The sequence below is a fragment of the Lynx rufus genome, unplaced genomic scaffold, assembly GCF_022079265.1.
Source record: "Lynx rufus isolate CCGP_SWC_20201006 ecotype Redwood Valley unplaced genomic scaffold, mLynRuf1.p SCAF_1, whole genome shotgun sequence".
NCBI classification, from domain to species: domain Eukaryota; kingdom Metazoa; phylum Chordata; class Mammalia; order Carnivora; family Felidae; genus Lynx; species Lynx rufus.
In genome coordinates, this window is record NW_025814823.1 from 29,442,871 (window position 1) to 29,460,398 (window position 17,528).

Here is a 17,528-nt window from a genome sequence, read left to right on the forward strand (position 1 = left end):
GAGTTGCTGTGTATTATTCAGCTTCAGAGTGAATTAAAGACGTAAGTTTCTGAAAACAAACATAGCCAGAGATTTTCTCATTGCAGTTGATATAACATATTCATGCCGGTGGAACCATCACCGTCAGTAGTGGAGGGTGTAGCCTTTAAGCTGTCAGAACTGTTACTGTTAGATGCCCCCCCCGCCCCGCCCCCCGGCCCCAGGCTTCTTGTTTAAGATCTCCACACATGGTTGTCTTATGGTGACCTGTGTTCTGCAGAAAGAACACTTTTCATGAGAGGCATCATTGAAGGTAGGCTGCTTTGTAGATCTTAGATCTTTCTCTTTGTTATAATGGAAGCCTAATAACCATGACTTGTCTTCAGTAATAATACTTTTCTAAGCACGAAGTCAAGACTGTTTAATGTTTAAAATTTCTTTCAAATAATCTTTGTGTTTATTCAGAAATTTGTATCTTACATCTATTAAAGTATACTAGGAGAATATATATGATATGGTACTATCTATGTAAAGTTTAAAATATACCACACAAAACACTTACATATTAAAGCCTAAAGAAAATTAATGTAAACATTTTAGATTTAAATTAGAGTAATTAAAATTAATGTTATGTGTGTTTTAATTTGAGAGACAGTTTGAAACTGTTTGCATTTAGAAACAGATGATATATTTTGTAAATAACCTTACTGAAAATGTTTTATGATATGAACTTTCTACACTAGGTGTTCTGTTTGATCCTTTGATCTGTGGATCAGAGACAAATTTGTGTATTATAGAATAATTTACAGCCTCTTAGTCTGAGGAATAAACTGAAAGGGAAAGCGTAACACATTCTTGCCCTTGTTACAATCAAACAGTTGCACACCATTGTTAGCATATTTGATTTTTGAGAAGGTGGTGGATGATAGGTTCTTAGATGCTGTGAGACTTCCCACCATTTAGGGTGATTGACCAAGCATCAGACAGAGTCACAGGCTGTGGGAAAGGAACTAATGTGTAAGGAAATGGATACTTCCCTTGCTGTTCCGAGAGCATTTATTCCTAAATACTGGGGACGGTTGAGGTAATACATTTATTTATAAGTAAGAGCAGCAATGTACTAAAGACATGCTAAGAAGACACTAATAACTCGTACACTCTTGAGAAGAATGAACTACATCCTTCCACTGAAAAATACTGGGTAAGAAAGAAATTGTTTTCCAAGCCAGTCATTTAATAAATGTTACTTCCGGAGCATGGTTCCATGCTTGAAGTTTACTATTAAGTGCATACTAAGCTTTGTTTAGGAAAGAGAGGTCACAGGAAGCTCAGGATGGGTTTATGTGCAATAAAATATTGAGTCATTTTGAACATTGACCTAGAAAGGAATAGCACTGAATCTTGGTGAAATGTAGTTGTGGTAAGGTAAGAATTGACCAATATGAATGGAGAAGATGGCTGCATTGCACTCAGAACTTTATAGATTGAGGCATATGAGTGATGAATTGAGGTGGTTCTTAAGAATTATTGGTTTGGAAGGCAGTTTGGCATGATGAAAATTAAGCATCTCTGTTTTAGTTGTAATTAATTGGAAGTTTGCTTCACGTGACTTAGAGCAGTAAGAATTCACTTTTTGAGAATAGAGTTTTATTTAGTTTATGTAATAGTTGAGAGTTGAACATAAATGAGTAAGTAATATTAGCCAATTTGGGCAAGGGAGTAGAGATAGCTTGGTTGCAGGGGGTGGGGACACAAATTATAATTTGGGAAGAGTGCTGACAAGAAGCCAAAGTGACCAAAGATCAGAGAGGCAAGTAATCTGTCCTGCTTTGCTGTGAGACAATTGCTTGAAGATTAATTTTTTTTTAAGGTGGTACTTATCTTTTACTTATCTAGGTGGTCAAGTGTTACTTATCTAACCAGTTTGAGGGCTTGTTCTGTTGTTTAGACACTTGATGTTTTACTCAGTCATTGTGGTTAAGTCTTAATTTGTAAGATGTTAACTCCTAAGAATACTTTTTTAGAAAACTGTAATAATGAGTTTTTGTGTGCAACTTAGATCCCAACCTCAAAATACCTTTTTACTTGCTCTGTTTCATAAACACTCTTCACCATTTGTATGGTATATTTGACTGTGCTTTAATACATTTTCACGTAAACTATTGGACTATTTATAAAACAAGACATAAAAATGTAGCAGAGAAGGCAGGAAATACTTGACGTTTGTATGCCATATCTTGTGGTCTGCTTCCTGTCAGTTAAACCACGATGAGAGGAACAGAGACACAGATGTACAATTGCTGCTTTAATTTCCCATTAGGGAGACCAGTTAAGTATAAGACTTGTTTCATTAAACTTGTGTCACTTGTTAATTCTAGTTATGTTGTAGCCTTGTTTTCTATTATAAGGACTATGGATTACAATTAGATGTTTGATATAGAAAATATAACTTTTACATAATTTAAAATGTGTTTATTTTTGTGGAAAAAATTTTAATTTATTTATTTTGAGAGAGAAAATGTGGTTGGGGAGGGGATGAGAGAGAGGTGGGGAGAGAGAGAATCCCAAGCAGGCTCTGCGTTCCCAGCATGGAACCCGGCAGAGCCGAAATCAAGAATTGGACGCTTAATTGACTAAGCCACCTGGTGCCCCCTTTTGTAAAATTTTTATAGGTCATAAGAGATTGGCTTTCAAATTTGTATATATGATATACATTCAGTATGAAGTGATAAGCTAATATTTTTATCTCAGAATTTTAGTATTAAAGTGTTAATTTACTTTTGTATTTTGGCATATCCAGATTCTTTAAAATATTTAAAGCATTTTATGGTACAACTTTAAAATGACAAAAGGGAGGTCATAGAGCTTGGCTTATTCGAGACAATATAGTAGATGGAAGAACTAGGATTTGAATGTGTATCTTCTTTTTTATTTTAAAAAAAATTTTTTTTTTCAACGTTTATTTATTTTTTGGGGACACAGAGAGACAGAGCATGAACGGGGGAGGGGCAGAGAGAGAGGGAGACACAGAATCGGAAACAGGCTCCAGGCTCTGAGCCATCAGCCCAGAGCCTGACGCGGGGCTCGAACTCACAGACCGCGAGATCGTGACCTGGCTGAAGTCGGACGCCCAACCGACTGCGCCACCCAGGCGCCCCTGAATGTGTATCTTCTGATGCTACATCCTATGTCCTTTTAGGAAAACGTTTGTTTTCATTAAATTGCTATTTAGTTATTATTCCATGATTAAAATATTTGAGTTTACCTTTGCCTGTTCTACCTGGAATGTCCCTTCCCCCCTCACGTTATCTCTACTTTGGAAAAAGATAACGCTACCCCTAAAGAAATGACCCACATGTCACTTCCTTGTGAAGTTTCTCAAGTTCTCACAGGTATTTATCTCTTTCTCTCTATTCCCTTAACACTTGGTTAACTTACTTATTTACATTGTTTTATAGTTATCTGTTTATATGCTTTTTTCTTTCTTTAGGCAGTGAACTAGCTACTTCTTTATTTTTGTATACCCAGTACCTAGCCTATAATAGATTACTTTTTGGAGGAATAAATGCATGCTTGATACTTCTTTTCTTCCATTCTAGAAACAAAAAGCTGATTAAAGAACTACAACGTGACTCTTTTCTACAATATTCCTGTATGGTTTATTTGTAAAAACAATTTCATTATAAGGTTTCTTTCCTACTTTTGCCCTCCACTTGTTTGTTTTTTTTGCTTTTTATAGAAATCAAGTATTCTTAATGAAATTGTTAGTGTTTGCAGCATATTAACAGTGGTGATTGTTTATTGGTTCACTCAGAAATGTAGCTGAGAATACCTTAGTTATCACTGTTGAGCGTCAAAAATCTTTAACTTTTGGGGTGCCTGGGTGGCTCAGTAGGTTAAGCATCCAACTTTTGGTTTCAGCTCAGCTCATGATCTCACACTTTGTGAGGTTGAGCCCTGCATTGGGCTCTGTACTGACAGCAAGAAGCGTACTTGGAATTCTCTCTCTCCCTCCCTCTCTCTCTCAAAATAAATAAACATTTTTAAAAAATCTTTTATTTTTGTCTTTAGATTAATCTGGTGAAAATGTCTAGCTCTTCATTACAATTTTCCTGATTTCTCCACTGAAAGGAATAATTCCCTTTACTACTACTTCTTTTCCCTATGTTATTTTCTGTTCTTGTCTCAAAGTGTTTTGTACTTCAGTGATTTGGAGCCTCTAAATTAGCCTTATTATCAACAGAGCAAGATTCTTTGCAAGTAGGACTTTAGTTTAGATCTCTCTATTCTAGGAATGTTTTTAAAAAGTTCATGTATTAACAGTTTTTCCAGCTGAAAATTGATACAGATTCCTATGTTATTTTTTATTTATTTTTGATTATTACTTTTAAAATGTTTATTGTTTTTGAGGGAGCACGTGCAAGCAGGGGGATAGGCAGACAGAGAGGGAGAAAAGATCTGAAATGGGCTCTGTGCTGACAGCAGAGTTTGATGAGGGGCTCAAACTCATGAACCGTGAGATTATGACCTGAGCCGAAGTTGGATACTTAACTGACTGAGCCACCCCTCTATCTTATTTTTAAAAATCAAATTTAAATGATCAAGTAAAAAACATTAAGTCAAATCTTAGGATTCAGATCTGCTTTTTAAAGATTAAAGGAAAAATTATAAAGTATATGAATTTCATTTTTTAAGGAGTTTCAGAAGAACCAGTGAAGTAGTTCTTAAAACCTGATTTAAAAAACAAAACAAAAACACCCGACAAAGGCTAGACATGTGGAGAATAGTTCATAGGGTTGTTGAGTAGGGCTTCCCATTATTGCACCATTTGCTGGTGGTATTTCTGTATTTGTGTTTTTCTGTGTTTGAATCAGAAAATACATGTATAGATGTCACTTTGAGCATAGCAAAGTCTAGCATACCACCACTTGGTTCTGGCAGGTGAGGACATCATGTAAAATTCTGTGAAATGCTAAAGCAGACAAATGGAAACACTAATCTTTTATCATTTTAATGGAGGATTTCAGTAAGTCTTTTTTATTAACAAAAGGCAATGTCCTTTGGTCTTGTGGCCTAATTTTGACTCTCAACACAATGTACTTTTTTCTTTTTTAATGTTTTTTTTAATTGTTTTTATTTATTTTAGAGAGAGAGAGAGAGGGAGCAAGTGGAGGAGGGGCAGAGAGAGAAAAAGAGACAGAGAATCCAAAGCAGGTTCTGTGCTGTCAGCACAGAGCCCTATGTGGGGCTTTACTCACAAACTGTGAGATCGTGACCTGAGCCAAAGTTGGACGCTTAATCAACTGAGCCACCCAGGCGCTCCAACACTGTATACTTTTAATATGCTTTTAAATTATGTTAATAAGGAACATACAGAAAAAAATTATATGTCTTATTCTCAAGTAGCTTATAACCTTAAGAAATGGGACATAGTAAATAATTATGGGATAACATGGGAAAATAAAACTTGTGTTGACCCCTGCTATATCATGAGTATTATTGTGATTAGCATTTGTCTTAGCTGGCAGACTGTGATTGCCCATAGGGCAAGACTGGGTCTTAGCCACTGTCTGTTCCCTGTCCTTCTCCCTCACCCACCAGCATCTGGCAGATAGGTCCCTATGAGTGCTTGTTAAATAAATAAAAAATATAGATAGTACTGATATGATTTCTGAAGGCCATCTAGAGTATAAGAAGAGACAATACAGGGAGAATGGTCTCTTCCTTGAAATGTTTATATTTGTAAAGAGAATGCTTTTTAAAATCCTAATAAACTATTGTGGTTAAATTTCAGTTCACTTAAAGTCAAAATAAAAATTAAAGTGAAATAGAGGCTTTTAGGAATCTACATCTAGGTTATTAATCAGCTTTGCCTGAAAGAAACCTGCCTTTGGATTTAGCTGTATCTCTCCCCTGTCTACATTCCCATCTCATGTTTTCCCCTTTCCCTCTTCATAGGTACTTCCAAGTTGTCTTAAAGATGCAGCACCTCTCCCACAACTCTTACTCTCCTCTTGGAGTAGGAGAGGTCACATTTTCTGTGCCCAATTGTTGGGGGATCAGAGATAGTGGGAGATAGACATGGAAGGAGAGTGGCAGAAGTTTCTACTCATGGTGTAAAATAGCAACTTGTATTGCCTGACATTTTTAATGTCCCACATTTTTAACTCAGAATATTTTGAGGGGAAACAATTGTCCTCATTAAAATCACTAATTAGATCAAGAAACAACAAGTGTTGGTGAGGATGTGGAGAAAAAGGAACTCTTGTTCACTGTTGGTGGGAATACAGATATACTGATGCAGCCACTTGGAAAACAGAGATTCCTCAAAAAGTTAAAAACAGAACTGCCTTCCTATCCAGTAGTCACACTACTGGGTATTTACCCCCCAAATACAGAAACACTAATTCAGAGGGATACATGTACCCCTATGTTTATTGCAGCATTATTTACAATAGCCATATTATGGAAGCAGCCGAAGTGTTCATTAATAAAGAAATGGATAAAGTAGATGTGGTGTGTACATAGAGATACAATGGAATATTATTCAGCTATAAAAATGAATGAAATCTTGCCATTTGCAACAACATGGAGCTAGAGAGTATAAATGCTAAGTGAAATAAGTGAGTCAGAGAATGACAAATACCATATGATTTCACTCATATGTAGAATTTAAGAAACAAAACCGCAAACAAGGGGGAAAAAAGGAAACAAACCAAAACAGACTCCGTAAAGTAAAACTGATGGTTACCAAAGGGGAGGTGGGTGGGCTGATGGATGAAATAGAAAGGGAAAAAAAAAGGTAACTAGATTAGAATCCCCATGAAAGTAGAAGTTTTGGTCTGTTTTGTTCACTGCTGTTACTTGTTTAACACAGAACAGAGCCTTGAGATATTGTAGGTGCTAAGTGGATATTTGTTGAATGCATAAATAGGTAGATGAGTGTGAGCTGAATTGAGACATGTGCTCAAACTCTCCGAACAGCTTGAGCGTTCATTTGGCAGATATTTATCATGAAGCATCTGTGTTAGATGGGGGAGTATGGTGGTGACCCTGACCATGTCCCTGCCCTTATTTGGTTGGCTCTCTCAATCCTTGTATCTTTATGTAAATAAAGTGAGGTGGATATTACTGATATGAAGATTAAATGACAGATACAGTAAAGTACTTAGCATAGGGCCTGGCACACACAAATGGTTTATCTATTACTTTCTTCCACATACTTATTTTCCAAGTTGTTAACCATTTCTTTCTCAAGCTCCTTGAGGATAAGTGTCATGGTTCTTTGTGTCTTTTTTAAAAATCCAGTGCTTGTTATCAATGTTTAAGACTTAAGGTAGTATATATGTTTTGCCTTGAAAATTATAAAGTACTTTTTAGACATTAGGTATTACTAAAAATTATGAATAAACCTTACTGTGCTCTTGTACAATTTCTGGATGTGTCTTTATGCAAAGGTATATTTTAAAAATTTAATAAGTGCCTATTACATCTACTAAGGTGACTTGGAATTCTTGAACTTTGCAACAGTAAGGCAAAGCCATAAAGCAGAACATACCTCTACTAAAGAGTAGGTTTAATGTACCCTTACTTGGTCAACTACATGTGTTCACAGGACCACCTGTCTTCTGGCCATCTATCTGGAAGAAAGTAGAGACTCCTTGAATGCTGGTGTTAGCAGTCTCTGTTAAGTGACTAAGAAATTTGCATCTGTCATGAATATGACATTTTTCTTCATTGAGTAACTAAATCAGCATCGTCTATTCAAAATACTTAATACTAAATGACAGGATACAACCTCTCTACATTCAACTAGTTCACATATTTCAAAGTTCCATTCTTATTCGAATGGACGTAAGGCAGTTTTGATGTTCAAATGAGTAACTTACAAGAAAGGTTATGTGGTAATGTTAATATCTTTTGAAAATTTTATTTTCTTGTTTCCCCTCTCTTCCAGTTCTTAGGCAGAGAACAAAAACTTAAGTAAATTAGTTAAGTGAATTTTGTTTTAAACAATTTTCCAACACTCTAGGCAGTTTAAAAACCATTGTTGAGGGGCGCCTGGGTGGCTCAGTCGGTTAAGCGTCAGACTTAGGTTCAGGTCATGATCTCAATGGTTCATGGGTTTGAGCCCGGCATCCGGCTCTGTGCTGACATCTCAGAGCCTGGAGCCTGCTTGGATTCTGTATCTCCCTCTCTCTCTGCCCCTCCCCTGCTCATGCTCTCTCCCTGTCTCTCAAAAATAAGTAAACTTAAAAAAAAAAAAAACACAAAAAACCATTGTTGAGAATCTCTATAAGTAATTAATGAAGAATTTAAGGAGGGCAGTGTCCACATTGGTGCCTGGAAGCTATTGGTGTAGCAGTCAAGTTGTGGAATGTTTGTTTAAGCTGTTCCCATCATTTTTGGATAGTAGTTACCAAATCCCACGCATGTGACTTGCATTGGGCTTTGTGTTCATAGGGACTACACTCTGTTGTTGCCATTTGATTTGAAAATCTCGAGGGACTTTATGCCTCTTCCCAAATCAAGCCTAAATACTACTGCCTGATTTTCAAGACTCCATAATTTGGTTTTACTTTGCTTATTTAACCACGTGTTCTACCATTTCCTGTTGACGCCTCCTTAGCTGTTGTCAAGCTGGTAAGTGTCTTCAGGTTTACTTTGGTCAGTTTTGATTCTCTGCATTCTTCTGTGTTTCAGCATACATGCAAATGCACACACATGCTATACTTTATCTTATCCTTTCACTTAGTGTCTCCACATTCTATTACCTTCCTTTAAAAGATTGATTTTAAGTCCTTTGTTGTCTGTGAGTGCTCCTTGACCTGTTTGACCATTCCCTCTTCTGAAATGCTGTAGTACTGACCAGCTTTATGAGCATTTAATTTTATACTACCTTTTGGTGTTCAGTTATTGTCTCTTGTTTCCTGAACTAAATTGTACATGTCATGGGAACAAGGCCATGCATTATCTTTTTGTATTTACCATGGTACTGAGTTTAGGGGAAGATCAGTAAATATTCATCAGTTTTTTACCACTAAGTCAATCAATAGAAGCATTCTTTCTTTTAAAAATGAATGCTATGGGATCTTCTGATTAGTTCTGGATATAAGATAAGTGTAACAAAACTGTTTCCTCTCAGAGAAGACCTAATGCAAGATGTTGATGCACTTCAATTAACAGTAACCAAAATGGATTCATATGATTGAAAATTTGAGTGAGCAATTATATTATGAAAGGTGGAAGGCCTAATATTTTAATTATTCTGTATTATAAATTTGCATATTTCTTATGAGTAGTAATAGAAGTTTGCTTCTATCTAAAATTTGTACAGTAGGAAGATAAAAAGCTACATGTATAATTTATAAATGTTGCATGTGTATATTTTAAGTATGTGTGTTACAGTATTAAGCCCTTGCCCTTCTACCTTCTTACCTCTCGTCTTGCGGTTTTATTTGGGTCTAGTGTTTTGGTGCCACTGAGTTTAGAATCTTAGCTGATTGCCAGACAGTTGTGAGAACAATTATAGGAAGAATTCCATTTTAAGGATCTTGACATGGGTCACCAGAATTGTTTGATTAAATCCAGACTTATTTAAGATAGATTTCTATTATTCAAAGAAGAAAGGGGGTAATATTATGAAAACACCAGGTCATTAGGGGTCTTCTCATATGTGTGAGGGGGAAATTTTGTGCCCAAGGAATCTTAAAATCCATCAACCTTGGTAACTTGGAAAAAGGTGAAAACAGTTTTGCTTCTCTGGAGTTGATATTATTTTTCTTTACTTTTTTTTTTTTAATGTTTATTTATTTTGAGAAGGAACATGAGCCAGAGCAGGGGGGGGCAGAGAGAGAGAAAGAGAGACAATATCCCAAACGGGCTCTGCGCTGTCAGCTGTCAGCACAGAACCCAACGTGAGGCTCAGTCCCACAAACTGAGATCATGACCTGAGCAGAAATCAAGAGTTGGTTGCTTAACCAACTGAGCCACCAGACACCCCTGGAGTTAATGGTTAAGTCTGGTCCCACTATGATTTTGAAGAGGACCCTAAAATGCCACAGGTATAAAAGATTGTGACCAGCTAAGAATGCATGGAGAGATCTGGATTGAGCATGACAGTGAGCACAGACAGAAGCCTGGAAAAGAGTGGTGCCTACTGTGTTGGGGTGGGGGGATGGGGCAGCACTGACTTTGCTTCTTTATTTTTTATTTCTTTTTAATTTTTTTAATGTTTATTTTTGAGAGAGAGACAGAGTGCAAGCAGGGGAGGGCAGAGAGAGAGAGAGAGAGACACACACACAGAATCCGAAGCAGGCTTCAGGCTCTGAGCTGTCTGCAGAGCCCTACCCTGGGCTCTAACTCACAAACCATGTGATCATGACCTGAGCCAAAGAGTCTGACAGTGATTTGACTGAGCCACTCAGGCACCCCTGACTTTGGCTTCTTTAATACTAGTGTGGGGTTGGGGGACTGTGAGGACAATAAAGTGCAGAAATGGTGGAATACCTTTTCTGAGATGAGAGTAAAGAGTAGTAAAATTGTGACAGAGGTATAGTTTTAAACTTGCTCCATGGAATATTCCTGTTCACTCTTTTCAGTCCTTATCCTGTTGAGATTATTCTGTTTTACAAATCTGACCACATTTTCTCATGCCTTTTGCTTAATCCCTGTTAATGGATCTGAAGTTTTTCCTATAGGCAGTGGAGGCAGTAGAGAAGTAAGTTGCTGGTATTTTTATCTTTGCTAAGTTGCTTCTGTTGCTGAAGAACAGCTCCAGGGGAGCTAAAGTAAGAGTGGTACACTGGAGGGACAGTGTGTCTCTCCATAAAACTTCATATGACAAATACAGCTTATTCTAGAAGAGTGTTGTGTTGTGTAGGAGTTGGAGGTGTGGGGAGGTGTGGCATGCTGCAAAATCTCCTGGGGGACCTTTAAACAACCTACCCCTGGCTTTTCCCCTGCAGTCTGGGCCAGAGTGAAACGCTTCCTGATGAGAACCCGTCGTGTGCGCAGATAGGGGAACGATTGCGCCAGTGAGCATTTTCTAAGAGGATGAATCTATTAACCCGGGGAATGAACCAACACAGAAATGAAATAGAATTTCCTTGCAAGTTGATTCTTGTTTGTTACAGAGAGAAGAATTTTAAACTGCTGAACTGGTTTTGCTGATAAGCACATTTTAGCATCTTTGTGTTCTCTGGATAAGTGTGTTTCTGTGAGATTTCAGGTTTGGGGTGCTGAAGGGAAGAAAGTTCCTTTAGTTCATTTGCATAATAAAAATCATCAATTAATGGCATTTTGGTTGATAATTATCACTTTCAACCATTTTGAGATGGGAAAGCAGTTAAATTCTTTTTTTTGTGACCAAAGTTAAAACAATATCAGGTTACTGTTGGATATTTCCCCTTGGTTTTAAATTCTCTTCTTTTCAGAAAATGCTCAGAAAAAGGGTTAATCTTGAGATCGCAGGTATTGACAGGTCTAGGTATGTGATCTGTTTGGCTGTTTTGCAAGGTGCTATAAATGCTGCCTGAGTGTAACCTGACACCAGGTAGGCCCAAGTGGCCAAGGATGGAAAGTGGAGAACAATGTGAAAGAACCGGAATTTCAGGTCTAGGCAGTGAGTAATTGCAGCCTGCCCTCAGAGTCCTGGAACTGTCCATCCGGGTGTCAGCAAAAAAAGGCGAAAACATAGAGAAGTCATCCTGCTTGACTTGATCATATTGAGTGAGTGAGTGTGAGAGTGTGTGTGTGTGTGTGTGTGTGTGTGTGTGAGAGAGAGAGAGAGAGAGAGAGAGAGAGAGAGAGAGAGAGAGAGAGAGATTGATTGATTACCTTAACATGGCTTGGGGTGAGGTGAACATATTCATGTTTCCATGCCCTGCTTTAGCTTTGCATATGTCGCTGGAAGCCTGACCGAGGCTTTCTATACAAAAAAAACACCAATTTGTGCTTCATTTACATGAAAATAAAATTGTACTTTAGGAAAAGTTTTAGGTACTTCTGTTCCCCTTGCCTTCTCCCCAAGTTGGAATGAAAGTTGCTTAAGGCAGGATAGCTATTTAGAAGATATTGGTGGTAATATATGTATATGGCACTTATATAGATTTCAAGGACATATTTTTAAACTTTTTCTAAATTTTCTTAAATTCTGTGAATGTTTGAAATAATATGAGAACCCTGAACGCAGTGGGGAATGATTTATTCCTCTTGTGACATTAATTTGTATTTTTGTTTTAACTTTTGTGTTGTGTGTACAGCACATGATTTAGACAGGGCTATAGAGTGAGATTTCTTTTACAATTGGTGCCCCCCCCCTTTTCTTTCTTTCTTTCTTTCTTTCTTTCTTTCTTTCTTTCTTTCTTTCTTTCTCACTCAGTAGGAACTGAGAGACCAACCACCCTTGTTTGAGGAAGTTCAAATCTGGGTCCTTAACTGTAACTACATTTTGGTGTATTTTTTAAATCACTTTTTCCAGATTCACATTTTTAAAAATGTAAAGCTGTAGAAATACTGTATTCAAAGAACTAGCAAGCATAATGTCAGTTATTAACTCATAAAAATATTTTAGAATAAATTTTAAGTGTGGTAGCTTTATAAAAAGCTTTATAAAAATGTTCTCACTTTTTAGGGTGAGTGAAGGTAAAACTAATATGATGGGAGAGAGCAATAAGAGTAAAACTTGAAGATTTAAAACAATGATAGAAAAATCCACAAACTCCTCTACTTAAAGTTGTTCCGGTTAAAAATATGAACAAAAATGACTTACCATATATCAATAAGTTGTATGGAATAGTGTAGAGACCTTTGCTATAAATATTTGTGGCACAGATTTCTTATTTTCCAGGTCTTTCTGCCAAAGAACAATACTGATGAAGTTCTATTAATGCAGATTTAGGGACATGAGTAGAGAATTGGGCTGGGAATTTGGGCCTCTTTTGCTTTCTTTTCCACTGTCTTTGTGACCTTGGACAAGTCAGATTTTGCTAGGCTCAAATTCTTTAGCTGGTCAATGAATGCATTGTTTTAGGTAATCCTTAGGTATTTTTCAGCTTTAAAATTGTGTGATTCCACTCTTTTTAGATTGAGAATGGGCAGGCCCTGGGACGATTGTACAGAATTTATCTTGGTACTGCTGATTTATTATTTTCATGTCTTCTGGAAGCTAATGTAAAACATTCTGCGTGTTAGAAAACACATGAAAAGCCCTGTCTTATATTACACAAAAATTCCAGCCATTACAGTATATGGGTTTATTGCTTGCTTCTCATTTTAATTTGCATAGCTTTTCTTTTCTCTTATTCTATTTCATTTTTATTGTATTTCTTCTAAGCTAATGGTTTTTCCAAATATACTCACTTTTCTTATGATGGGTATGTCTGTTTGTTGAAAAGGGCCTTGTATTAGTTTACTACTTCATAAAAAATTCTTTCTTTTCAGATACTTGGCATCTGGCATTACTACAGAATTCCAATTCTTTAGATACTCATACATACATAAACATACAAGCACTGTCTGAAAGTTTTATTAAAGGTAGTCATTCATGCACCCCATTGCTCTAAGCTAGTGAATTTTACCTCCTTGGGGCTAGAATGATTTAATCTGAAATGTTTTTGTCATTACTTTTATTTATTAATTTTCATTTTGAGTATATGAGTTGGTGACCTGGCACCTTCCACAGGGTAGCAATGATGTGTTTTTAAATGCCATTATGAATTAATAGGTTTGTAGACTGTTGTGTTTAAAGCCCTTTCAAAGGAAACTTAACTTTGCATTCAATCAGGGATGAAGAAAGCAGGTGTGAGAAGTATTAAAAACTGATTTTGACTGTCATGTTTTTAGAATATCTGAAATATTTTATAATAAATGAGACAAACTGAGTTGGTTGTAGTAGCTATCTATGTGGCTGAGGGTTTTGTGTTTACAATCAGTAAATTCATGTTGTTTGGAACAGGGGCATAATGGAACTCTGTGTTAAGGGAAGCTTGCCAGACAGGGTGAGGTCTTAGCCTAGAAGCAGCTGGATTTATCAGATAGGTGCCAAATTTTCAGGCACTGGAATAGAATTATACTTTTGTTGATAATAGGCTATAGTATTCTTTGTTGGAGTCTAGCAAATCGCTGTGGTCAAGGAGACTCCCAGGGAGTATGGAAATGAGACTTAAGGAGTAATCAGTTAAGTGGCATTCACCTGTTACATGTCCCTTGCATTGTACTGAGACAATAATGAAGCTGTGGTATATGGAGCAAAACTCATGTGGCCAGCATTCTGTATATGGGTTTTGCATAGCATGTTTACAGCAACTCTAGATTTTGGTGTTACATTTTGTACCTGTTTCACAGAAAAGGGAGACTGACAGTAAGTAACTTGTCCAAGGTCACAGTACAGAAGATTCAAACTCAGGTGGTCCAACTCCAGAGCTTTTAACTGCTCTTTTAACTGTTTTTGCTTGCTTTATTATTTGACTTTAAATCTGCAGCTTATTTTGGCGATAAGATACTAGGACTACCTTATTGTTGAGACCCTTCTGTGGTGTGTGTCTCCTTGGAGAATAAGAATATGATCCTGACCCAGTTGAAAGACATGAGAACCAGCTTGGGGAGTTTTTACTATTTGGTGGATGTTCAACTAGATGACCTCTCAAAGTTGTGCAAATAAGTTAACTGTTTATGTCTATGTTAGATAAACAGTTTTCACATATATTTTTTCTTGGTATTTTATAAAGACTAAGTGACACTTGGAAAATGAAATAGTCTTGAGAATTACTTATGCAGTAGAATGTTCCTGAATATAATACATAGAGTTAACCAAAGACCTTATAATTTGTTAGGAGAGGGCAAAAAATGCTTTTTCTCCTCAGTCTGAGTACCCATGTCTTTTTCATACTAGTGCAACTTTGAGGAATAAAATGATAAGTTCAGTTTGGGACATGTTTTAGACACATTGACTTTGAGGGGGCACTGATGTGGACTTAAAAGTTGAGTGCGTGGATTTGGAGATGAGCTGAACTCAAGATGGAGACTTTTTTTTTTTTTTTTTCCCAATTTGGTGTGTGTGTGTGTGTGTGTGTATGTATACACAATCTGTGTCAGGTAGATTTAGAGGGAAGGCTCTGTACTGTTGCTCTGGACAGAGTCCTGACTTAAGAGGTAAGGAATCTCATTGTACTTATGTGACACTTTCAGATTGTGAGACCTTGGGCACAGGGACTCAGTGTACTCATGAGAAACTGAATCATTGATCTAGATGTTCAGTCTCACCTGTTAACTGAAGAGATTTTGATGCAATGGGGTTTTCTTATTTAAGTATCTCTAACATGTACAGGTGATAACCTCTGTATCCAGAATCAGAAAATTTCTTCCCAAGACCTATCTTGGTGCCATAGGCTATGCAACTACTGAGAAGGAGTGGGAAAGAGAGAAGACAGAGGATCAGAGGCCTTATTAGGCCAATAAAATTATTCAGGAGCTTTTTGTACACATTTTTAGTTGATGAGCTTCTATATAGAAATGTACCAAAGCTACCTCACCAGAGTGAAGGTGTCTCCATCCCAACAAGTGGCCTAGTGATCATGGGCAGTCATTTCAGTTTTGGTTTATTATTCTTGGTTGTCAGTGTGTACCTGAAGGTGTGGGTATGTTGATTGCTTATACTTTTGAAAAACATTTATTAAAGCATAATAGTGTGGAAATGTTAGTAAGGAAAGGTACCTCATTGCAATGGAAAAGAAAGGAAACTTAAACTTTACACAGATGTGTTCACATTGGTCACTGGTAGAGTGTCACTTTGTATTTACAAATAAATGGATTTGGAGGGTTCCTGGGTGGCTCAGTCAGTTAAGCATCTGACTTCAGCTCAGGTCATGATCTCCCAGTTCCAGCTCCGCATTGGGCTCTGTGCAGACAGCTCAGAGCCTGGAGCCTGCTTCAGATTCTGTGCCTTCCTCTGTCTCTACCCCTCCTCCGCTCGCACTCTGTCTCTCTCTCTCAAAACTAAAAATAAATTTTTTAAAAACATTTAAAAAAAAACAAATAAATGGATTTGGAATAGGCCTTTTGGAATCTAACCTTTTACAGAGAAACTTTTGTTATCAGGAAACATCCCTTGATTCTGGTTACTTCTTACTGTGGTTTTTCAAGTTTGGGATAATGGTTTCCTCTTTATCAAAAGTACTACAATCATTCTTTATAAATAATATATGTAGACATAGCTTAAATATCTAACGATAGATTTTTAAGCAGTATCTGTCTTTAATGTAATCCTTTTTACTATTTCTATGAGCACCCAGGTATGGTAGGTACAGAAGGAATTTTAGACAATGGTTATTCACCTAGAGAAGTTTTGCTCTATCTTGCTTCCTGGCATATTGCTTTAGATATCATAGACACTCAAAGATTTATTGAATTGAATTAGGGGGACATGATATTCCCATGTGAGACAGTGTATAGTTAGTGCTAACATGACGGGCAATAAGTGTCATATTTCTGAAGGGAGCGATCCAGATAGGTGGAGGCCGAGAGGTTTGGGGGGTTTGTGAAAGAAATGGAACTTGAGTATTGAAGACTGGGAGAGATGTGAATGGGTGCTGAGGTGAGAGCAGTATTCTGGAAATGGCGAATAAGTAGATTTTGAGCAGGGAGGCAAGAAGGAATGTAGTTTGTGTGGCGGACCATAAGAAGGCAAGCCCAGTGCCGAAGAATTAGGTTGGGTAGTAATTTAAGGGACAAGATTATAAGTAACATTTGACCAAAGCCAAATGTGTGTCTTATGTTTATATGTCTGTCTGTGATCAATTTAGGTGAAAGCATTTTTTCCCCCTCCAGGTATGGTGAATTGCTCAAAAACGACCTGAATGTGCTAAAAATAAAAATGCTTTCCCAGTGTCGGGGTTGAACTCATTGAAAGAGGTGGGGTATAGAGTGGGTGTGGGGCACTGCTGGGTTAGAATTCAGTTTAGTGAGTAGAAGTATTACCTGAATTAAATTCTTAACCCTTACTTTATTTTGATTCCCAGTTAGGAAAATTACAGTTAGCCATGATGACCCCCAGAGTCCAGGGTATATATTGACTTTACTGAAATTAGGAAATTGAGTATCTGATTCAGCTGGCACATGCTGTTTTCAGGGAAACTGATTCACCAGCTCAGCTTCATTCTCTAACTTAGTCTCTTTAAAATTAAAATTGTAAGTGCTATTTCAAATGTTATTTAATATGATTATTTTTATAATCTTTGTCTTTTCATATCACACAGTCATAATCCTATGATGCAGTATTTCATAAAATTGTGATAAACTTAAAATGTTTTCCTTTTGTTAATAGTGGTAGCTTTTTTTTAAGTAGGCAAACATCATTGGCAGGCACTTTTTAAGCATTTCTCTCTCCACTGAAATTGTTTTCACTCTTAAGTTGCGTTTCTGTTTTTCTACTATTGTAAAGTGCAGTTCTTTGCATGTTCTAATTTGCCATGACGTGGTCAAGTGCCGTTTCCTTCCTGTTGCTTGCAAGCCTGTGCTAGAGATAAGGATACATTTCAGTGCATTAAAAA

At 37.0% G+C, this 17,528-nt stretch overlaps 1 protein-coding gene across 4 annotated transcripts in view; it reads left to right on the forward strand.

The window, feature by feature from the left end:
- Positions 1-17,528, forward strand: part of ELF1 (E74 like ETS transcription factor 1) — a 109,124-nt gene that overhangs the window by 38,354 nt on the left and 53,242 nt on the right. The window lies entirely within an intron of this gene.